General features: G+C 35.5%; 1 protein-coding gene and 1 pseudogene across 10 annotated transcripts in view; one reads left to right on the forward strand and one right to left on the reverse strand.

Moving 5' to 3' along the window:
• The window catches only part of EHBP1 (EH domain binding protein 1), a 297963-nt gene that overhangs the window by 9186 nt on the left and 263934 nt on the right, over positions 1–24843 (forward strand). The window lies entirely within an intron of this gene.
• Positions 2834–3413, reverse strand: LOC109437538 (large ribosomal subunit protein eL27; annotated as a pseudogene).

Here is a 24843-nt window from a genome sequence, read left to right on the forward strand (position 1 = left end):
GGACAATAGTGGAAAAGTCGAACTTATGGAGAAGCAGGAACATGTCATTGTTCAAGGAGGGAAGGCGGAGTACAGGAGCGGAGAAGCAGTTAGGTTATTAGGTTTGGTGAGGGAGGGTGTGATGTCCTCTTCTGTTGGCTTCCGTTTTCTCAGAGAAATAATATTAGAGGTCATCAGCTGAGAGGGAGGTGGCAGAGTCATTGAGGAGTGACAGTGTGAAACTGTCAAAACAAGAATGAATTGATTAGGGACACATACAAGGATTGCTGGGTAGTGCCAATGACCTTAACTTTGTGGTCATAAATTTAAAGTGAACGCAAGAAGCAAGTTTGCATATTTTAATTTGCTGTGTTCAGTGCTTGGGTGCAGGCGTGGAGTAGGCAGAGTTGGATTTAACCAGGGATGGATTTTGTCAGGAATGTTTAACTGCAGGAAAGAACGGCGAGGAAACAGTGAATACACATGAGTGGTTGTAGTGAGGAACCATGGCATATAAGATGGAAAAGAAGGAAAATAAGGACATGAACGGTAGGATGGTCGATGCAAATATGAAGAGGACAAGGACTTTGAGATCTTAAAGAGGTTGAATAGTTGTTGGGGTTGGGATACCAGAGTGAGTGAGCTGGAATCGTGGGATGCAGGAGTCAAAGTGAGGTGCTTGCATTTGGATGATGTAGTCAACAGTAATGACAAGATACAGGGGGTGGTCTCCTTTGGATCACATTTGCTTATCAGTTTAAAAAAATAAGCATACATCCTCAATATGTTATTTGTTTGTTTTTTAAACTTATGTTTATTTTAAGTGTGTTTTTCCAGACCCATCAGCTCCAAGTCAAGTAGTTGTTTCAATCTAGTTGTGGAGGGCGAGCTCACACTGGCCCATGAGGGGATCGAACTGGGAACCTTACTGTTAAGAGCACCGCGCTCTAACCAACTGAGCCAACCAGCCGCCCCAATATGTTTTTAATTAACATGCTATATACTTTAAATAGAGAATACCTTAATTTCTTTTTTAAAAATATATTGAAGTAGAATTTCTTCCTGTATTTGTTTGGATCATCTTTTGTACCTCCAGATGCCTGTAGTCCTCTTTAGAGACTAAGCTGTTAGGATCTGACCATGGCAGTGGGTGGTTGAGATGAAATGAAGGAAAATATGTTTTGGAAGTGAAGAGGGTGGTCAAGGAATTTACACAGAGGTTAAGGTGGGACAAAATATCTGTGTGGCTCTTGAAGTTGCCAAGAATAACTGGTTAAGACAGGGAGTCAAGGGCGAAAATCTTAATGAATGAGGGGAGAGATGGGGCAGAAAGTTTTACTTTGCAAAACTTTCTGTTTTAAGTCCTGTGACTCTTGAGCATCTTATTCCTTGAAACATAATAGCGCAGTCGTCTTTTCCAGGTGGTGAATTGTCAAGAGTGGATATGATTTTAGTAGATCATAAATTAATATGTTACTTTGTTAGTAATTTTATGTTAGTGTTTTACAAACTGATTTTTGTTAAAAACTGGAATTGTTACTTGTATTTTATCCAGATTTTAAGTATTTATTCCATGAGAAGTTCAGCTATACAAAATTCAAGTGTGGTGGGTTATTTAAGGAAAATAGTGGAGACTCTTTATGCGTCATTGAATATTGCAGTGGTTGTATCACGTTTGCCTCCACAGGAGACTCAGTATGCCTCTCGATCATTGGCAAACTTTGGCCTGATCCAAGGTGCCTCTTTTGTAAAAATAGTTTTATTGGAATATGGCCATGTCCACTTGTTTATATACTGTCTATGGTTGCTGTCACACTAAAATGGCAGTTGAATAGTTGCTACATAGACTGGATGGCTGCAGAGTTTAAAATATTTACTATTGGGTCCTTTAAGAAAAAGTTCACATACCTCTGCTCTAAATCATTGGAATTACTTGCAGCTAGTGTTTGTGGCATCCAGAGTATAGTACCTTTTGGTCTGTGTGGCCAACCTCCAAAGTATTAGGTTAATCTTATTGTCGTCTTCACTTCATATACAATAGAGGGGAGTCTGTTGGGCCTGTTTTCCAGCCCTATAGAAAAAAACTTTAGAATAGCTTTGAGGAGCATTCAGGTCTGTGCATGTACAACAATATATATTACCTGCCGTAACACAAGGTTACCTGTGTGACCTTGGACAAATTACTTAAACTCTTAGTACCTCATGTGTAAATGGTGATGATAACAGTGCTTCCGGGATAGAGTTATTTTGATGATTAAATTAGATAATACATGTAAAGTGGAAAGAAAAGTGCCTGATATGCACTAAATGTTACCCTTCGTTATTATTAATGTTATCTTTATCATATTATTTAAGCAATAAGTAATGAAGAGAGCTATCTAGAGAAAAGGGGTAGAGTAAGTGAGAAGACTGAAAAGTACCACCTGAACAGTTAAGAGTGTTAGAGAACAGTGAGCTAGCTCGGAAGGATGGAAGTGACACAGAGGTCCGAGTAAACAGGGCGGGTGCTAGCAGAAGCTGTCTGCTGAGATGAACGAAGTTTTGACAGTACTTTGGCTTTGGAAGAAAGGAAGTACATATTTTTACTTCCGGAGCAAAATCAGTTCATACTGTTTTATAACTTTATTTCTTTTTAAATTGTCACGTGTGTGTGTGCGTGATGACTATAATATATAAGATATATTTCTTTATGACTGTTTTTCTTTAAAAATTTTCCCCCCATCATGAGTTTTTTAACTGAACCCATTGAGTAAATTGTATCGTTTGGTAATACGTAATTCCCTTACCTTATTTTGGTGTCCAGTGTTTACATATTTTATTTTTTTAAAAATTTAATGACTGAAACAAAAAAGATCTAAAACCACAGCTTCTGGAAGAACCATTTTGTTCTTGCTGGTTTTGTACCTCTCTTTGAACTTGACCTTGTCCTCCCGTCAAGCATTGCATTTCAGAGCAGGGTTTCCGAAGACATCCTCATTGAGGACAGTTTTGTCCAAGGGGATAACCACAGAGTAGCTTGTGGTCATGAGGTGACTGTAGTTATAAACTTTCACACGACTTGATCTTTGACCTCTTAGTAATTTTCTTCCTGCCCATGGCAGCTGTCACTTTTCCGGGATAGTGGTCAATTCCAGCCAGCAGAGAGCATGGCTGTCGGGGTGGTCTGAGAAGCCAGCGTCAATGTTCCTGATGACCGACCGCTTTGCCTGGAGTAGCATGCGGCCAGGAGCAGCTCCACCTTCCTGCGTTTCATAAGCTTGCCCATTCCGACAGCAGTCACTTGGGCCGAGAGCAGAAAGGCTTGGTTATTGTATTTTTAAGTCAATTTTTAAAATGAAATTTTAAGGGATTATGTGAAGAAGTTGTACTCTTACGATTTAGTGTTAGTTTCACATTAGTTTTGCAATTAGATGCTCAGAGAACTCAAAATTAGGCTTTTCTAGAAATGTGCTATTGATGCATCAAATGTGTTCTAATTTTGTGGAAAATTTCAACTAAAGAGTCACTGAAGTAGTTTACTGCATGATATAAAAATAGGCCAGTGTGCTGAAGGAAAAATTGTACAAGCGTTTTGAACTGAATTGCTCAATAGGGATATTCATGTCCATCAGAGCTTTTGCATATTTTTAAAAGGGAGTGGGACTGAGTTTGTGAAACGGGGGCAGTAAAATTACTGCAGGATGTTGGTGTGTGTGTGTCTCATTTTTCACTGTTACAGTGATATTTTTAGGCAGCTTTGCTAATAGGCATCTAAAAATTTTCTTTGGTGAATTTGATCTATTAAAAAATTTCCTGGTGTTTTTAATCCTGGTGCCGTTATTTTTAAATACTTCTTAAAAACACTTTAAAATGACTTTAATAACTCAATAGCAATTAAAAAGATTGACTTTGATGCAACGGAGTTATCATTTTAAAAGTTAATGCACTGCCCTTGTCCAAAAGAGTTTGTCAGCTTAAGAATTTAAAGTAACACGATATTGACTGATTTAGGATATAAATAGAGCAGAGATAGTCTTAGAAGAGCAGAGAGTGCATGTTACCAGGCACTTAAGAGGAGTTACCATCGGACACTAGACTTGGTTCTGAGTTTACTGGCAGCTGAGGCAAACGGAAGCACTCGGGCTCACATAATATTCCTTCTGGCTAAAGAAAATATCCAGATTTATTGGCAGAGACTTTTCTTAGAACTTAACTCAAAGAGGATTTTTATTATTGAAAAAAAGTATGGCATTGGATAAAGTCTCGTACTAGAAAAGACTCAGATCTGATTTTTGTCTTCTGAAGTGTGCTGTAATTTTCACTCCAATTTTTCTGTTGCCACTGCCTTTGTGACATCCTTTGTCATCTTTTGCCAAGGTCCATGGTTCACTTTGGAATCCAGAAGGCACTGCAGAGAACTCACTTGTGTTCCAATAAAGGCTTACCATTTTTGAGGGCAACACAGCAACATCTGTGGAGAACCATACAAACCACTAGTTTGGGACAGTTCATTTTCAAAATTAGATTGCTACGTTCCTTTCAATGATACCGATGATACAAAGCAGAGTTTTTGGTAGTTGCAATGACAAAAAGCAAGTACCATGAGAAAATCTATATGGAGCGTGAAAAGAGGAGGGCAATGTCCCACCTGATTCTAAGGTTTGTGAAGTTGTGCGGTGCCCAACCCGGGTGCTAAATTGTTAGGACACACATCCTTCTGAAGTTGTTTGGATCTGACTACTTAATACTCAGAATGGTTAGGTACTATGTCTTTTGGCCTGTGAAAAAATTACTGACTTATCAGGGGCCTTGTAAACCCAGAAAGATTGGGAACCTGTGGTGGAGGCTTTTGTGATGGCCCCTAACACTTTCCTCGCCCCTTCTGGTCCTTTGTCTGTGGTATTGCCATAGCTGTCCTTCTAAAATGAACCTTCTAGGTTTCCCCTTGGTTTATAGGATGCTGTTAGTATGGTAATTTTAATCATTTAAATCGAACTTTATTCCATTTTACTAGTCTTTTTTTAAAAATCAAAAATTTTTTTTCAATTACAGTTGACATACAGTTGACAAACTATATTCGTTTGAGGTGTACACCATAGTGATTAGGCATTTATGTAACTTACGAAGTGATCACCCCATAAGTGTTACTTACTAGTCTTCTTCTAACCATTCCTCATAAGCTTCCAAAATCTTGTTTACCATATGCAAATAGTTTCCCTCAAACATTATCTTTCATTGTTCTGGATCACTTTCCAAGAATCATTAAGTGCAAAGAGTGTGTAGTAATACTCTATCTCAAAGTAACTTAATTGAAACTGTTTATTGGTGCAGTAAGTAGGTTTAGAAATTGAGTTTAATGGTTTGACTTTAATTTGAAGAGTACACTAATTTACAAAATAATCTTTTAAACATTGGTTCCTTTATTGTTTAAACTTTTTATTGAAATTATTTTAGGTTTACAGAAGAGTTGCAAAGATAGTATAGAACTGCTGGGTCATGTGGTATCTTTGTTTAACTTTTTGACCAGCTGCCAGACCCTTTTCCAAAGTGGCGACATCATTTTATATTCCCACTAGTACTATATGAGAGTTCCAATTTCTTCACATCTTCACCAACACACCTTATTGTCTGTTTTATTTTAGTCATCCTAGTGGGTGTAATGTAGTATATCACTGTAGTTTTGATTTGCATTTCTCCAATTGCTGGATGGTGTTTAGCCACAATCTTTTCATGTGTTTGTTGGCCGTGTGTGTGTGTGTGTGTGTGTGTGTGTGTGTTTTATTTGTGTGTGAAAAATGTGTATTCTGATCTTATGCCCATTTTAATTGGCTTATTTTTGTTTTTAGCATTGCATTATAAGAGTTCTTATATGTGATTTGCAAATATTTTCTCTTAGTGAGTTCTCTTTTCACTTTCTTGATGGTGTCTTTTCATGCATAAAAGGTTTTACATTTCATGAAATCTAATTTATCTATGCTTTTATTTTGTTACCTGTGCTTTAGTGTTGTATCTAAGACTATTTTGAGTTAATTTTTATGTATGGTATAAGGAAGAGGTCCACCTTCATTCTTTTGCATGTGAATAGCGAGTTGTTCTAGCACCATTTGTTGAGTCTGGGCATATTTTTCCTGTTTCTTTTTGCACAAACGAGCAGATATATGTAATTTTTTCCTTATTTCTTCTTTTTTACACAAAAGGGGTGGGAAAATAATATTGGTACTCTTTCCCATTGCTTTTCACTTAACAATATATCCTGGAAATCATTCCATATCATTTCATAGAGCTCAATCCTCATCAATATTGGTATGTTATTATTACCTAACATCCATAGTTGATGGTTCATTCTTTGCATTGTGCACCTATGGATTTTACCAAATGTATAATGGCGTGATTCCATAATAGTATCATACAGAATAGTTCCCCTGCCCTAAAAATCCTCTGTACTCTACCCATGCATCTTCTCTCCTTTTTTCCTGAATCCCTGGCAACCACTGATCTTTTTATTGTCTCCATAGTTGCCTTTGCCAAAATGGCATATAGTAGTTGGAGTTACACATTATGTAGGCTTTTGAACGTGGGTTCTTTCACTTAGCACTATGCATTGAAAGTTCCTCCGTATCTTTTTGTGGCTTGATAACTTTCTAGTGCTGAGTTATATTCCAGAGTATGGATGGACCACAGTTTGTTTATCCATTCATCTACTGAAGGACATCTTGGTTTTGGTGTTGTGAAAGGTGTAAAGTCTGTGTCTAGATTCATTCCAGGACAGTTTGTTCAAAAGACTATCCTTTCTTAATGGGGAGACCACTTCATGGATATGTACATGCCTGACCACTGCAGTGTCCACCTGAAGCTGAAGCTGAATAATAATGTCAACTATAATTTTATATATATATATAGTCACAGGATGTGGAGTACAGCATAGGGAATAGAGTCAGTGGAACTGTAACAGCTGTATACGATGTCAGAGGGGTAGTAGATTGGGGGAGGAGGTCATCACTTTGTGAGGGTATAAGTGTGTAACTATTACATTGTTTTGTACACCTGAAACAAATAAAAAGACTATCTTTTCTCTATTGAATTACCTTTGTTCCTCTGTCAAAGATAAGTCGACTGTATTTGTGTGGATCTATTTCTAGGCTCTTTATTCTTTTCCATTGATCTACGTTTGTGTATTCTTGCGCCAGTACTACACTGTCTTGATTACGGTTTCCTTTGCAATAAGTCCTGACGTTGGGTGGTGTCAGTCTTCTGACGTGGTCCTCCCTCCATATTGTGTTAGCTATTTTGGGTCCTTCGCCTCTCCGTATAAACTTTAGAATTAGTTTGTCGATATCTCAAAATAACTTGCTTGGATTTTGATTGGGATTACATTGCACCTGTAGATCAAGTTGTGAAGAACTGATATCTTGGCAATATTGAATCTCCTTATCCATGTACAGAGAGTTGTTCCATTTATTTAGATCTTCTTTGATTTCTTTTCATAAGAGTTTTGTAATATTCCTCATCTAGATCTTGTATGTATATATATTTTGTTAGATTTATACCTAAGTATATACTTTTTTATTTCTAATGTAAATGGTATTATTTCAAATTCTAATTGTTCATTGCTGGTATATAACAAAGCCATTGACTTTTGTGTGTTAACTTTGTATCCTGCATCCTTGCTATGATTGCTTATTTGTTTCAGGATTTTTTTGTTGATTCTTTGGGATTTTTTACATAGATGGTCATGTCATGTGTAAAGAAAGACCTTTTATTTCTTCCTTCCCAGCCTGTATATCTTTTATTTCCCTTTCTTACCTTACTGTACTAGTGAGGGCTTCCAGTATGATTAGAACAGGTGTGATGAGAATAGACATCCTTGCCTTGTCCCCTATCTTAGTGGGAAAGCACTAGTTCCTTACCATTAAGAATGATGTGGGCTGTAGGTTTTTTGTAGATGATCTTTACCACGTTGAGGAAGTCTCCTCTATTCCTAGTTGGCTGAAAGTTTTTGTCACGGATGAGAGTTGGATTTTGTTAGATGCCTTTTCTACATCTAATGATATGATCATACAATTTTTCTTTTTTAGCCTATTGATGTGATGGGTTACATTAATTGATTTTCTAATGTTGAACCAGCCTTGTGTGCCTGGAATAAATCCCACTTGGTTGCAGTGTATAGTTTTTTTGTTTGTTTGTTTTTACTCCATTGCTAGATTTGATTTACTAATACTTTCTTGAGGAACTTTGAATCTATATTCATTAGAGGTGTTGGTCTGTACTTTTCCTTTCTTACAGTGTCTTTGTCTGGTTTGGGTATCGGGGTAATGTTGACCTCATAGAATGAGTTATGCAGCATTGTCTCTGCTTCAGTTTTTTGGAAGAGATTGTCTAGAGAATTAGTATAATTTCTTCCTTAAATGTTTGGTAAAATTTACCAATGAACCCATCGGGGCCCAAAGCTTTGTTTTAAAAGGATATTAATTATTAATTCAATTTCTTTAATAGATGTAGGACTATTCAGATGATCTATTTCTCATTATACGAGTTTTGTCTTTTAAGGTAGATGATATCTTTTAAGGAATTGGTCCATTTCATCTAGGCTATCAAATTTGTCGGCATAGAGTTGTTCACAATAATTCCTTTATTATCTTTTTAATGTCCACAGACTCAGTAGTGATGGGCCCCACTTTCATTTCTGATAATTAGTAATTTGTGTTTTCTCTTTTTTTCTTGTTAACCTGGCTAGAAATTCATCAATTTGATTGATCTCTTTAAAGAACCCATTTTTGCTTCTGGTTTGCTTCCTATTTTTAATTTCATTGATTTCTGCTCTAATTTTTATTTCTTTCCTTCTGCTTACTTTGGATTTAATTTACTCTTTTCTGGTTTCCTAAATTGGAAGCTTAGGTTATTGATTTTAGATCATTTTTCTTTTGTAGTATATGCATTCAATGCTATAAATTTTTCTTTTAAGCACTGCTTTTGCTGAATTCCACAACTTTTGATAAGTTGTATTTTCATTTGTTCAAATATTTTAAAATTTCTCTTGAGACTCCTTTGACCCATGTGTTGTTGAGAAGCATGTTGTTTAATGACCTAGTATTTTGGGGTTTTCTAGCTATCTATTATTGATTTCCAGTTTAATTCTGTACTTTGTATAATTTCAGTTTTTGAAATTTACTAAGATATGTTTTATGTCCCTACTGTGGTCTGTGATAGTGAATGTTATATGTGAGCCTGGGAAGAACGTGTAATCTGTTGGTGCTGGATGACGTATTCTGTAAATCAAGTTGACTGATGGTGCTGTTCATTTCAGCTGTGTCCTGACTGAGTTTTTGCCAGCTGGGTCTGCCAACTGCTGGTAGAGGTTTGGTAGTCTCTAGCTATTTAGTGAATTTACCCATTTCTTCATGCAATTCAATCAGTTTTTGCCTCAAATATTTTGATACTCTGTTGTTAGGCTCATACACATTAGAGAATGTTACGTCTTTAGAGAATTGACCCCTTTATCATTATGTAATGCCCCTCTTTATCTGTGACAATGTTCCTTGCTGTAAAGTCTGCTTTGTCTGAAATTACTATATACATTCTGGCTTTTTTTGGTTAGTGTTTGCATGCCATATCTTTTCCATCGCTTCTCTTTTAATCTGTTTACCTTAGAAGTTGATTTATTGTAGACAACATTTAGTTAGTAGACCCAAGTTTAATTGGGTCTTGGTTTTTTAATTCATTCTGATAATGTCTCTTTTAAGTAGTTTATTTAGACCATTGATGTTTGAGTGATTAGTGATATAGTTGGATTAATATCTACCATATTTGTTTCTGTTTTCTATTCTTTGCCCTTATTTTTTGTTTCTTCTTTTGTCTTCCACTCTTTTTCTGCCTTTTCTGTTTGTTTTCTTCCTTCAGAGGTTTTAATGGAGCATTTTATATGATTCTATTTTTCGTCTTCTAGCATATCAGCTTTACTTCTTTAAATTTTATTTTATTTATTTTTTTAGTGTTTGCCCTTGAGGGTGCAATATACATTTACAACTAATCCAAACCCTCCTTCAAATAACGTACTACTTACTTCACAGATAATGCAAATACCTTATAGTATTCCCAGTTCCTCCCTCCTGTCCTTTATAACACTGCTGTCATTCATTTCACTTATCTATAAGCTCTAGTCATTAACTATATTGTTGTTGTTATTATTTTGAGCAAATGGTTATCTGTTAGATCAGTTAAGAATAAGAAAAATAAAAAAATTTACTTTGCCTTCTTTTATTCCTTCTCTAACACTCTTCCTTTCTTTATGTAGATATGAGTTTCTGATCTATATCATTTTCCTTCTTTCTGAAGTTTTTTTTTGTTTTTTTAGCATCTCTTGCAAGGGAGGTCTACTGATGACAAATTGCTTAAACTTTTGTTTGTCTCAGAAAGTCTTTATATCTCCTGTACTTTTGAAGGATAATTTAATTGGATACAGAATTGTAGGTTGGTGCTTTCCCCCCCGACCCCCCACACCATTTCAAATATTTCTCTCCACACTCTTGTTGCTTGCATGATTTCTGAAAAGAAGTCCAATGTAATTCTTATCCTTGTCCCTCTGTAGAAAGGTGTTTTCTCTTCTGGCTTTAAGTTATTTTGTGTTTGTTTGTTTGTTTGTTTGTTTTGGTCTTTGATTTTCTGCAGTGTGAATATAATATGCCTAGGTATAAATTTTTAGCTATCTTGCTTGGTGATCTCTGAGCTTCTGGAATCTGAGGCTTGATGTCTATCATGAATTTTGGGAAATTCTCAGTCATTGCTTCAATATTTCTTCTGTTCCTTTCTCTTTTTCTTTTCCTTCTGGTATTCCCCTTGTGTATATGTTACACTTTTGTAATTGTTCCACAATTCTTGGATATTCTGTTCTTTTTTCATTCTCTTTTCTATTTCTGTTTCAATTTTGGAAGTTTATACTGATAGTCAAGTTCACTGATTCTTTCCTCAGTTATGTCCAGTCTACTGATGAGCCCATCAAAGGCATTTTTTATTTCCATTACAGTATTTTTTATTTCTAGCTTTTCCTTTTGATTACTTCTTAAAGTTTCTATCTCTCTGCTTATATTACCCATCTATTCTTGCATGTTGTTCACTTTTTCCATTAGAGACCTTAGCATGTTCACCATAGTTGTTTTAAATTCCTGGTCTCATAAATCCAACATCTCTGCCATATGTGAAACTGGTTGTACTGTTTCCTCTGTCTCTTTAAACTGTGCTTTGTGTATTAGTATGCTTTGTAATTTTTGTTTGAAGCTGGATATGATGTATTGAGTAAATGGAACTGAGGTAAATAGGCCTTTAAATGTAAGGTTTTATGTTTATCTGGATAGGAATAAATTGTGTTTATTGTTTGCTGTACCTATACGTGTCAGAGGCTAAAATTTCTTCTGTGTACCTTTTTTTTTCTTTTATCTCCTTTGTTGTCTTAGAGTTACGCTAGAGACTTTAAGTACTTGAACATTATGTATTATAGAAACACATAATGATGGTTATGTTAATGGTAATTTCTATGCATCCAGTAACTACTCTGTGCTGGATTAGATACTGTAATGTATGTTTTATATGCATTATGTGATTTATTCCCAACAACGACCTCCTGAGGGAAGGTGCTATTACTGTCCCCATTTTACAGGGGAAGAAACTTAGGCATAGATAGGAAGCTTAAATAACTTTCTCAACATACACAGCTTATTAATATGGTTTGGAACTGAGATTTAAATCCAGAAGCCTCAGACCCATAAAACGGCCTGACTTCAGAGCCTGCTTTTTAGTCTATATGTGTAGAATGAGCTTACACTGAAATATTTTTCCCTTATAATAAAAGTAGCTTCTTTATAGTTATATAAATAATGCATACTCATTTAAAAAATTCAAACATTATGTAATAGTATAAGGAGAAATTTAAAATCACTCGAAGATACCCACCATTGACCCAGTGGTGATCATTCCTGCACTTAGCTCATTATACATATGCACCTGTGCAGTTTAATTGAATGTCCTATGTGCTTTAAAATACATATAATATATACCTTATAATAATTGTTCTTCTGTAGGAATAGGTGTTTAAATTTAGCTTGCGACCTCAATTACTTACTTATCTGTAAGTGTGAATTTGTATTTTTTTCCCCCCTTGATCGATGGGACTTACAAGGACTTAACTTGGGGATTCTGTCCTCCAAAGATTTGTTCTGCAATCTGACACTTGTACTGACTTGGGACCACTTTAGCCGTCTTCGTCTTCGAGAGAGCCAGGCTCAATGCGGAAGCATCAGTTTGAGCTCAACCACCTTGCTTCTGGCCTCAACCATAGTATCTCAGTTGCAGGGCTAGCATTGATATTTGCCCTGAAGGCATGATTTTTCTCCAGTTCATGGATAGATCAGAGCTCCCAGCTTTCATATCAAGTAGACTCATGATTTCTACCCTTTACCCTTGCCTTTTTCTTAAGTGGTCCTTAGAGAATTCCCCTACTCTCAGAATCCCAGCAATATGTTTAAAACACACTGTACATTTTCCAGAACCTATCTATTTTGCATTGGAAGGGCTCTTTGGGGTATCTTGACTGCCATAATGTAAGTGGCATCCTTAAGACCGTGATATGCCTTTCCATTTGTCTAGTTGTTTTATGTGCTTCAGTAAGATTTTACAATTTTCTTCACATTTATAAAAGATTGAAAATACTTACTATTGGCTGTAGTGTGGGATAATTTGGATTCTTTCTGCTTGTAGGAATATGTTAGTGTGACCTTTTGAATGGAAATTTGGCAGTATGTCTTTTTAAAAGCCTTAAAATGTGCTTTGACCCTGCAATTCTATATCTAGAAATTTATCCTAGAAGTATGCACGTGAGCTTGTGTAAATATTCATCTGTAAGGAAGTTTATTTTGTGTTATTTATAATAGCACAAAGCTTGAATGATAATAATGTCTACAGTTGGGGGACTGGTTCAACTGTGCTGCCATCCACATGAAGGGAGACTTTGCGGCCATTGAAGTGTGGAATAATACTTACTCGGTTAAAAAAGTTAACGAAATGTTCCATGAACAAAAGATAGTTGCAAAATAGTGCTACAATATGGTCTTATTTTTCTTAAAGTATATTTTCACATTACATAAATTACCAAATCATTTACTATTTTAATAAGAAAAAGAGCAAATTGTTAGTTTTTACATTGGTCTATGTAGGTAGTGAAACATAGGAGCATCTGATGAACTATGTAAATCACTAGAGCAAGAATTAGACCTACTGTGAATAACACTGGGTGATAGACGGAAAAGGAGCAGATGACTTCAAAGTTATAAGGGACAATGATTTTGAATTTTGAATTCTCTAACCATCTAAGCTTTAAAATTAAGTACTATGGTAATTCTGTAACATTCTCTCAGCTCCAAATACACCTTTGTATGTTCTGCTTTGATTCTGGAGCTGGGACTATACAAATTCTGTTTCTCAGGCTATGTTAGGTGGCTTGCTATTAGTTTCTACCATTAGGAGACAGGCAAGAAGAGGGGAGAAAAGGGGCTTCCTTCCTATTTTACATCATATAAGTGGAATTATACACTCCTTTTGTGTCTGGCTCCTTTCACTTAATGTAATGTCTTTAAGATTCATCCATGTTGTAGCATGTGTCAGAATTTCATTCCTTTTTAAGGCTGAATAATATTCTGTTTTATGGCTATACTACATTTATCCATTTCAGGATAAGTATCACCTTTTAGGTAAGTAAGATTTGTCCATTCATCCATTGGTGGACACTTGGTTTGTTTCCATCTTTAGGCTATTATGAATAATGCTGCTCTTAACATGGTGTTTAACTTTTTCGGTAACCACCAAACTGTTTTCCTCAGTGCCTGCACCATTTTACTTTCCCACCAGCAATGCACAAGGGTTCCAATTTCTCCTTGTCTTTGCTAACACTTGTTATTTTTTTTTTCTTTATTTTTTTTTAATGATAGCCACTCTTATGGATGTGAAGTGGTATATCTCATTTTGGTTTGGATTTTCATTTCCCTGATAGTTAGTGATGTTGGGCATCTTTTCATATGCTCATTGGCTATTTGTATGTATATCTTTGGAGAAATGTCTATTCGAGTCCATTGCCCAGTTTTGAATTGGTTGGGTTTTTGTTATTGAGTTGTAGTTCTTTATATACTCTGGATAGTGATCCCTTTTCAGATAGATGATTTGCAAGTATTTTCTCTCATTCTGTGGGTTGCGTTTTTACTCTATTAATAGTGTTTTTGAATAAAAAGTTTTAAATTTTTAATGAAGTCCAATTTATCTACTTTTCCTTTTGTTGCTGTGGTTTTGTCATACCCAAGAAATCATTGCCAAATCCAATGTCATGAAACTTTTGCCTATGTTTTCTTCTAGGAGTTTCCTAGTTTTAGCTCTTACGTTTAGGTTTTCTGAATTTTGATATCCATGTTGAGTTAATTTTTATATATGGTGTAAGGTAAGAAGAGTAGGGCCAATTATTGAGGACTTTCTAATACTTAGCCAGGTAGAGGAGGATGAGTCTGCAAAGGGGAAGAAATGGACAAGTGTCAGTGTTGTTAAGAAGTCAGATAAGACGGGACCCTCAAATGTTTATTACATTTGTAACATGGAGAACACAGGAAGAAAAGCACAGATCATCTGCTTGGAACAATTGGTCTAATTTATATGCAGCATACAATATAGAAAATTAGATTAAACGGTTAGTAGAGGTCAAATTGAGGCGGGCTTTATGTGAGTTTGAGTTTTATTCTCTAGGCAGCAGTAAGGCATAAAAAGGATAATGAAATAATAATTCTTTCATGGGGGAGTATAATATGTGGCAGAGAGTCTGTTATCTCATTTGTATTTGAAAAATTAAGTGAAATATAATGTAGGTCGTTAGTTAGTTTCAGGTGAACTAGTTTTTCCTGGTTGGTGCTAATCTTTGGCCCTAGAAGTAAATACTATATGTTTTTTGACTATTGAATATAGTATATAATATACTTAGCTTCTTGCTGGGGCTACAGCTGAAAATAGCTCAACCCTGTTTCTCTTTGGCCATGACTAGACTGATTAAACTGGGTTATTTTAAGCTAAGGGCCAGAATGCTGATTGACAGATGTTATATATGTGCCTGAAAGTCATCAAGAACTGCTATTTTTTTGTTACTGTGCAGAAATTAGTTCCGGGTGTTTTCTTCAGCCTTGAGGGTGTTTATCTGGAAGCTGGCTTTGTATGCCTCAGTATAATGTGATCCTAAGCATAAGGTTATTCTCCATCACCAGCATTTTCCCAATTAGGTCCATTTAAAAAAAGGTTTTTTTACTAATAGGGATGGAGGTGAAATAGTCAAATGTCTACTTATATTTGATGTGATAATTTAAAGTCACAGTGTATAAAATAAAATTAAATATATAAAAATATAATAAATTCCATCAAATTTCTTAGAACAATTTTCTCAAGACATTTTTTATTTGGTTTTTATAATATCAGATATATAAAAGTTGCAAAAGTAATGCAAATAATTTCCATATACTCTTCCCCTGTGTGTGTTGTATCAGTGTCTCTGTGTGTGTTAATATATGTGTATATACATACATTTTATTTTGACTCATTTGAGAGTAAATTGCAGATATGATGATACTTTATCCCTAAATTCTTTAATATATATTTCCTGCAAACAGACAGTCTCTTAAATAAACACAACACAATCATCAAAATCAGGAAATTAACATTGCTGCAATGCTGTTATTTAATCTATAGACCTTATTCAGATTTCACCAATTTTCCCAATAATGTCCTTTATATCAAAAGAAAAAAAATTCTTTTTCTAGTGCAAGATTTTAATTAGGAACACATGTTACATTCACTTGTCATGTTTCTCTTAAAGCAGTTTGTTTGTTCAAACTCTGCTTGTGTTTGACATCAGTATCTTCATCCTGTGAGCTACTTTTTGAGACATATAGTCTAATTTTCCAGAGCTTATCATTTCATTTCTGCCACTTTCTTTGAGATACAGCACTCTTTGATTCTGATTAATCATTGTAATGTCATTGGAAACATCGCAGGCTAAAAAGAAATGTCATTAAATAATAGAACTTTAAAATGCTTATTTTTCTCAATCATCACATATGTATATATTTGAATTTATACATAGTAACTTAGATTGTGTTTTTATATTTTTTTAATAAAAAGCTTGCTTATAGTAACATTCTTCCTACAACTGAGAAATCATACTTCTAGGAACAATTAATTATTCTTTAATCTATTTAAACCTTTTTCTATTGGTGGACCAATGTAAGCATTTAAAATTAATATGGTTGGGTTTATTTCAGGCAGATGTGGCTTTTCTAAACAGTACTTTGTTCATATAATAAAATAATTAGTAAAAGTTGTAAGGATATGAATAGGCAATTGATTCCTTTTTTTAAAAAGCATCTTATTTAAACTTTAAAAAACATTTTCTAATGACGTTTGTGAATAATCAGTTCTTTAAATGCATAAAGATGCAATTAAGAGTCAAAGATAGAGATTATTACTTTAAAAACATGTGTTTTCCTGTTTGATCTCACGTTCTTTTCTAACCCAATAGATGTAAATTTTTACCTTTACTCCAGATTTTCACATTCCTTTTTACCCATGGAAAATTTTTCCCTTGACTGCCAGCAACCTTTAAAAAATTTAATTCTTCAAATACTTGCACAGTTTTCTTCTTTTTTAAAAAAATGTGTTGACATGTAACATTGTGTTAGTTTATGGTGTTCAGTGTAATGATTTGATATTTGTATATATTGGAAAATGATCACCACATTAAATTTAGTTAACATCCATCACCTCACATAATTAAATTTTTTTCTTGTGATGAGAAATCTTAACAATCTTCTCTCCTAGCAATTTTCAAATATGCAATATAATATTGTTAACTATGGTCACCATGCTGTACATTACATCCCCAGAATTTATTTATCTTATAACTAGAAGATATAAATGTAACTTTGACCTCCTTCACCCATCCCTACCCACCCACCCCCATCCCCTGTTCCCCTTCTGACAGCCACCAATCTGTTCTCTGTATCTATGAAGGGTTTTTGTTGTTGTTTTTTAAATCCACATTTACGTGAAATCATATAGTATTTGTCTTTCTCTGTCTGGCTTATTTCATTTAGCATAATGCCCTCAACATCCATCCCTGTTTTCACAAATGTCAGGATTTACTTCTTTTATGGATGAATTATGTACTGTTGTATAAATATACCACATTTTCTTTCAGTGATGGGCACTTAAGTTGTTTCCATGTCTTGACTATTGTAAATAATGCTGCAATGAACATGGGGGGCGGGGTGCAGATGTCTTTTCAAGATAGTAATTTCCTTTCCTTTGGATATGTACCCAGAAGTGGATTCTGGATTATGTGGTAGTTCTATTTTTTAATTTTTTGAGGAACTTCCATAGTGGGTGTACCAGTTTACATTACCAACAACATTGCATGAGGGTTTCCTTTTCTCCTCTTCCTTGCCAACACTTAATCTTTTTTTTTTTTTTATATAATAGCCATTCTACCAAGTGTGAGGTGGTATCTTATTGTGGTTTTGAATTGCAGTTCCCTGACGATTAGTGACGTTGAGCATCTTTTCATGTTCCTGTTGGTCATTTGGATATCTTCTTTGGAAAAATGTCTGTTCAGTTTATTTGCTCCTTTTTAATTGGATTGTTTGTTATTTTGGTATTAACTTGTATGAGTTTTTCCTATATTATGGATATTAACCCCTTATATGATTGGAAAATATTTCCTCCCATTTTGTTGCTTTTTCATTTTGTTGATAGTATCCTTTGCTATATAGAAGCCTTTTAGTTTAATGTAGTCCCACTTGTTTATTTTTACTTTTGTTACCTTTGCTTTTGATGTCAAATCTAAAAATCATTGGCAAGACCGATGTGAAGGAGATTACCCCCAGTGTTCTTCTAGGAGTTTTATGATTTCATGTCTTATGTTCAAGTCTTTAGTCCATTTGAGTTAACTTTTGGTATAAGTTAGGGGTCCAATTTCATTCTTTTGCATGTGGCTGTCCAGTTTTCCCAAAACTGTTTACTGAAGAGACTGTCCTTTTCCTAGTGTATATTCTTGGCTACTTTGTCATAAATTAATTGATGATATATCTGTGGGTTTATTTATGGGCCCAAATTTCTGTTTTGTAATTAAGATGATTGGATGAAGAAGATGGGGTACATGTATGCATTAGAAAATTACTCAGCTGTAAGAAAAGATGAAATACTGCCATTGCGACAATATGGATCTTGAGGTTATCATGCTAAGCTAAGTAAGTCAGATAGAAAAAGTCAAGAACCATGTGACCTCAGTTGTATGTGGCATAAGATTCACAATTTAAAGTTTTTTTTTTAATTAAAGTTTATTGGGGTGACAATTATTAGCAAAGTTACATACATTTAAGGTGTACAATTCCGTAATACATCATCTATATATCACATTGTGTGTTCACCATAGTCAGTTCTCTTTCCATCACCATATATTGGATCCCCTTTACCCTCATCTATCACCCCACTCCCCCTTACCCTCTGGTAACCACTAAACTATTGTCTGTGTCTATGAGTTTTTGTTTCTTCATTTGTTTTTCTTGTTCCTTTGTTTTCAGTTTTATATACCACATATCAGTGAAATCATATGGTCTCTATTTTTTCTGACTTATTTCGCTTAGCATTATAATCTCAAGATCCATCCATGTTGTCACAAATTGTACTATTTCAGCTTTTCCTATGGCAGAATAGTATTCCATTGTGTATATATACCACACTTCTTTATCCAATCATCTATCGAAGGACACTTTGGTTGTTTCCATGTCTTGGCCACTGTAAATAAAGCTGCAGTGAACATTGGAGCACATATACCTTTACAGATAAATGTTTTAAGATTTTTTGGGTAGATGCCCAGGAGATGGATTACAAACAATCCAATTAAAAAATGGGCAGAGGACCTGAAGAGACATTTCTCCAAAGAGGACATACATATGGCCAGTAGACATATGAAAAATGCTCAACATCACTAATCATCAGAGAAATGCAAATAAAAACCACAATGAGATATCACCTCACCCCAGTCAGAATGGCTGTCATCAACAAGACAAATAATAACAACTGTTGGAGAGGCTGTGGAGAAAAAGGAACCCTCATACACCACTGTTGGTGGGAATGCAGATTGGTGCAGCCGCTATGGAAGGTAGTGTGGAGGTTCCTCAAAAAATTACGAATGGAATTACCATGTGACCCACCATTTAAAATTTTAAATTTACATTTTACAAAACAGTACATATAAATAGTTTAAGAAGAGTACTGCAGAGCTTATAGCAGAACACAGCAGTTCCTTGCCCCCCCTTTCCCACCTTGGTTCTCATTCCCTACAGAAAACCATTTTCAGTTCTTTTAGCCCTTCTGGTGGTGTACTCTATATTCTTCAGTATCATACTTTTGTTTTCTTTATTTTTATAGAGTTATAATTCATGCACCATAAAATTTATAATTCAGTAGTTTTCAATATAATCACAAAGTTGTGCAACTATCATTATTATCTGATTCATAATATTTTTATCACCCAAACAAGAAATCCTGTTCCTATTAGTAGTCATTTTCCATCTTTGCCCTCCCTCCCCCACCCCCTGCAAGCCCCTGGCAACCAGGAATCTACTTGTTTCTATGGGTTTGCCTATTATGGACATTTCATATAAGTGAGATGATACAATAAGTGGTCTTTTGTGTCTGGTTTCTTTCACTTTACATAGTAAAGTTTTCTAGGTTTATCCATGTTGTAACATGTATCAGTACCTCATTTCTTTCTATGGCTGAATAATATTCCATTATATGGATATACCACATTTTGTTTATGCGTTCATCAGTTGATGGACATTTGAGATGTTTCCGTTCTTTGGCTGTTATGGATAATGCTGCTATAAACATTCATGTACAAATTTCTGGGTATATACCTAGGAGTGAAATTACTAGATCATAATGTAACTCTGATTAATTTCAGGAACTGCCAAACTTGTTTTCCACAGCAGCTATACCATTTTATAATCCCACCAGTATTATGTGAGGGTTCCAATATCATATTTTTTGCCAGTACATATTATGTGTGAATGGTGTTTCAGTGTCCAGTAAAATACTTTCACCTGTTTTTTGTTTTGTTTTTTAATTCTTTTGATTTTGGACTTTATCTACTGTCTTCTTGATACAGTAGGTGAGGATTTAGCTGTTGTTTACACCTCCTCTGAAGCACACTTACCCCTTCCTTCCCTTTCCCCATCCTTCCCATTCCCCAGTCAGCTCTACCAGGATTCATCATTATGACTTGGTATTGTTTTCAGCTGAGCCCTCTGGTATTATGATCATATTTCCTTTCTTTTGATTTTTCTTGTATGTGTGTTAAAAATTACTGTTTTTTCCTTTTCTCTTCATATACCTATCATTCTTAATTTTTTTTTGTTAGCCTCTCATAATCCCTCTCAAAAATGTTAAACATAAGTGATTCATCAGTTCCTATTTCCCCTGGAGCCCTCAGGGTCCTGCTCCACTTTGAAATGGTTTCTTCTGGGCTTGCAGTATAGGTGACATCTTGAGACCTTTTTTTTTTTTTAAACTGTTACCCTGTTGGTTAAGTCAGATATTTAACCTCTGGATTGATCTAAATTTCTTGTCTTTTCTCTCTTTCACTTTTAATATCTCTGTTACCTTTTTCTAGACCTGGAAGATTTCCTCACCTTTATCTTCCAACTCTTCAATTTTTGCTTTCCTAAATGAAAAACGATATAATTTTCAGGATGCTTTCTTGTCCTTTAAATATTCCTTTTATATTTTTTCATGGGTACAATATCTTTTATATTTCTAAGGATATTAGTAATAATATCTTTGGCCTTTCGAGTTCCTTTTTTCTCTTTTTCAACCACTTGCCTTTTATATCAGAAGCTTTCCTGAGACGATCCTTTGTTGTCTATTCACATTTAAGAGGGAGACTGTACAAAGCTCTGTGCATATAGAAGGGATGGTTGCTTAACATTGAGAATTTGCTGAAAGACAGGCAATGAGCTAAGCACTTTACTTGCATTATCTTAACTGATTTTTACATTATGAGGTTCTAATTTCACAGATGAGGAACCTCTTGAGGCTTAAATCATACAAGCAGGAAAAGGGGAACCAGATTCAAACCCAGATTTGTCTGCCTTCATATGATGCTTTTATCCATCATATTCTGTTTCCTCCCAATAAATGCTTTGTGAATTCTGGGAAATCTCTTGAGAATCTTAAAATAAGAGAGAAAAAAGACAGACAAATGTAATCATCCAAGCACACAATTGAAGGATTACAGAAGTGTGTTGAGATGAAATGGTGAATATAATTATTTAGGAGGGTTGGGGAATGGTCTGAGTGATGTATTGTTTCTTTTCTACTACAGTTCCAGGGAGCTAAGTACATAACTTGGAAATACTAGTATTAATGTGAATGACAGTTGAGACTTGTTCCAACAGAACTAGAAAACAAAAAGTAGTAAATAATATACTGAATTAAAGGAAACATTATGGGTGATTTTATATATAACAATGAGGAAAGTGGAAAATATTATTTGGAAGACTATTGCACGCCTGATACATCAGTGATTGAGTACAATTGCTGTTTATCTCTGAAATATCTTTATATTAAAAAATTATAAGCCCTTTATACTATTGAATAGTGTAGCAAAATATATATGTGTATATATTTACATATATACAGAGGGTGCTAAAAAATGTAAACACATTTTTAGAAAGGAAAACAGCATTAAATTGTAATACTCAATATATACCGATAACAAAAGATGAATAAAAGTCATGTTTGACGTCTGCAGTTATAAGAGGTGCTCAAAGTGGTCACCAGTGTCCAGACACTTCCGATTACAGTGAACTACTGCTTGAGCAATGTTGACCAAAGTGTTAACATCTCTTAAAACGTGTATACATTTTTTTGGCACCCTGTATGTGTTTTCTGATGGCTGTCAGAAAGTACACTCAGCTCAAGTATGCCAAACTGCACTTCTCAGTTTGACTGGTGCTGTCCCTGAACACTGATATATAGGTATTAGGAATATCTGTCAGCAAAAATCCACCTGCGTCACCAGTTAAATATTTTTAAGCAAAAGCAATCACTGTGAATATATTTTAAAGATGGTAAGTTGCAAAATATTATTTAATACAAGTGTTTTTATTTAAGTGACAAAGATTTACATCTCTTATTATAATATTAAAACTGTCCTTTCATTTTTACAGAAAAGAAACATCCTGCCTATGTGTACTGTCTTGCATGATTTTTTTTCTTATGGAATTAATTATTACAGCTTGCTAAATAACTCTTGTGAAGTAAGCAGAAAGGAGTATAATTAACTGGAGCTACAGCTGTGATAGTACAATAGGAGGCAGATGTACCTACTGAAGGATAAAAATAATTACTTGAGAAATAGTAAAGTTAGAGTATTTCTGTGATAAAACAATTTCCCCCCCTTTTGTTTCAATAGTCACAGCACCCCACCATGAAATGTTCAGTTATGGCTAAGAGCCCGTTCCCCTAAAAAGAAGAACCTTGTTATTAAGTGAAGTGCCTTCACATTCACTTCAGGGTTAATATTTTGAGCTTTTTTTTTTTTTTCCATTGTAAGCATGTAGCATGTCCTGGATTCTGTGGTGAGAGGAATGCCCGTTGTACTTTTTGTGTTCTAAGGACTTATGGTTCCTTATTTTTAATTTAGGAAGAGCTCAGAGGCTTAAGTGTTAATTACTAAATTTGGAGGTACGTATAGCTGTCTTTTATCTTTCAGATAAATGACAACCAATAGGACATAAAAAGGTTAAATTTGATTCCCTCACCTTGTAGTGTAAGCTTCTACAAGGCAGCAACGGTTTTATCTACATACGTGTGTGTGTTTAATTTACTGAGTTTTCTAGAATGTTGAGTAGTTACTGCCGCAGACACATAAGGGGCTTAACGTAATCAATGTTTATTTCTTCTTCACTTCTCAGTCTAGGGAGGGTATTCCAGGTTGACTAGCTTTCCGTGTGCTCATTCAGGGGCCCACACACCTTTTATCTTATGAGCCTGCCTCTGCATTCTAGAACCCTCTCCATTCAACTGGTGTGGAGAAGGCATACTTGTTTTGTTACCGGAACGACGATTTTCCTCAGTTCTTGTCTTCTTGAGAGAAAGAATTCAGTCGAGAGCCTAGAGTGAAGCAAGCAGTAGCCAGTAAAGTGTATTTGTACAGGAAGTACAGTCCGAGCATGGGCGGGCTGACCCAAGGGTGGGCAGCAGCCCAGCATCCCTGGGACCCTGGCCTTTTGTCCTACAGGAGGATTATCTGCCTCCTCCCCTTTTTCTGGTTTTCTCCTCGTTCTGCATGCCCCCTTCATCCTAGTGTGTCTGTACTAGCCCACGTCTTTGTTCTGACTACTGGCTTCAGTGGGTCTATAACAGGATGTTCATGACGCCACTGGGTTACCTGTGGGGGCCTCCTGGTTCCTCCCCCTCCTGTTCGTGTCCACCTTCCTACCTACTCTGCCAGTTTATTATCCATTTTACTCCAGAAGTGGCACCAGTCACTTCTCACAGTACACTGGTGAGAAGTGTCACATGGCTCCATCTCACTGCATATACCTCGTGGTTGGGCGGGGTGGGGACGGGGCCTTCTTGCCCCACCTGGCAGGACTAACACTGTGCTTTGCACAGGGAGCATGAGTTTTAGGTGGTCAGGTTAGTGCTGCACTAAAAAATATTACCTCCCCTTTCATAATATTGTCCCCAGTTGGTAATATTAGCCACCTGTAGATTGTCTGAAGACAGGAGGCAAGTGTCTTCCTGCCACAAATTCTTTACCCTATTCCTGAATTTCTCATTTCATCTTAAACCAGCAAATATTTGACCCATTGGAGTCCTTTAATCTTACAATCACTGGACCATAGTATTTTAAAACTAGCTGAGGTTTCAGTGCAGTCTCTTCATTTGATAAATTAGGAGTAGGCTCAGATAAATGGAGAGACTTTCCTAAAGTCACCTAGTGCCAGAACTAGGAAAAACACGTTTCCTAACTTCCAGTCTAGCATTCTCTCCTTCATGCATTCTGTGTATCTTAGAAGGGTCTTTAACAAATTCCTATCTCCTAAATGAATGCAGGTTGTTTTCCCTGGCTTCTTTCCTTGTAAGATACCTACCCTGGGGAAAGGGGACTTTCAGTTGATGCAGAAAACAATAAGTGATCTGAAGAGCATCTGTCACACTGCTACTGTGTGGGCTGTCACGAGCCCCATGTTGACTTTGCTTATGGAGGAAGAATGGCCCGGGAGGTGGGGGTTGGGGGGCTTCAAATGAAAGAGGGGAGGATGCCAGAGTCAAGTGGGGCCTAGTTCAAACTTTTGCCTCAGGCCAGCTGACTATGGGGAACATTTATGTTAACTTTAAACAAAGAACACACCCTCTCTACTTCCATTGTCTTAGAAAACAAATTAGTTCAGCTCCCCGAGAGCTCTTTAAATTCAGTGAAATTTTAAAAATGCATTTAATTGTTTAACTGTGTTTATACTTAATTCCAAACTTAAAAGTGTTTTATTTTAAATAACCTCTACAACACATTTAAAAAACCCTCCAACATAATATAAGTTTATTGCAGAAAATACGGAAATGTTTATTCTTGAAATGACATGTAATTTTAATTCCTAATCGTAACCACAGTTAGCATTTTGAGGTATTTCCTCCTGGTGTCTTCTTACACAGTATAGAAAAAAAAATCTGTCTGAAATAAACTTAATATGGTAGCCAAGCCTTCTTCCATGCTTGTAAATGTTCTTAGAAAACATTTTTTTTAAA

Source organism: Rhinolophus sinicus, linkage group LG05 (assembly GCF_036562045.2).
Source record: "Rhinolophus sinicus isolate RSC01 linkage group LG05, ASM3656204v1, whole genome shotgun sequence".
Lineage (NCBI taxonomy): Eukaryota > Metazoa > Chordata > Mammalia > Chiroptera > Rhinolophidae > Rhinolophus > Rhinolophus sinicus.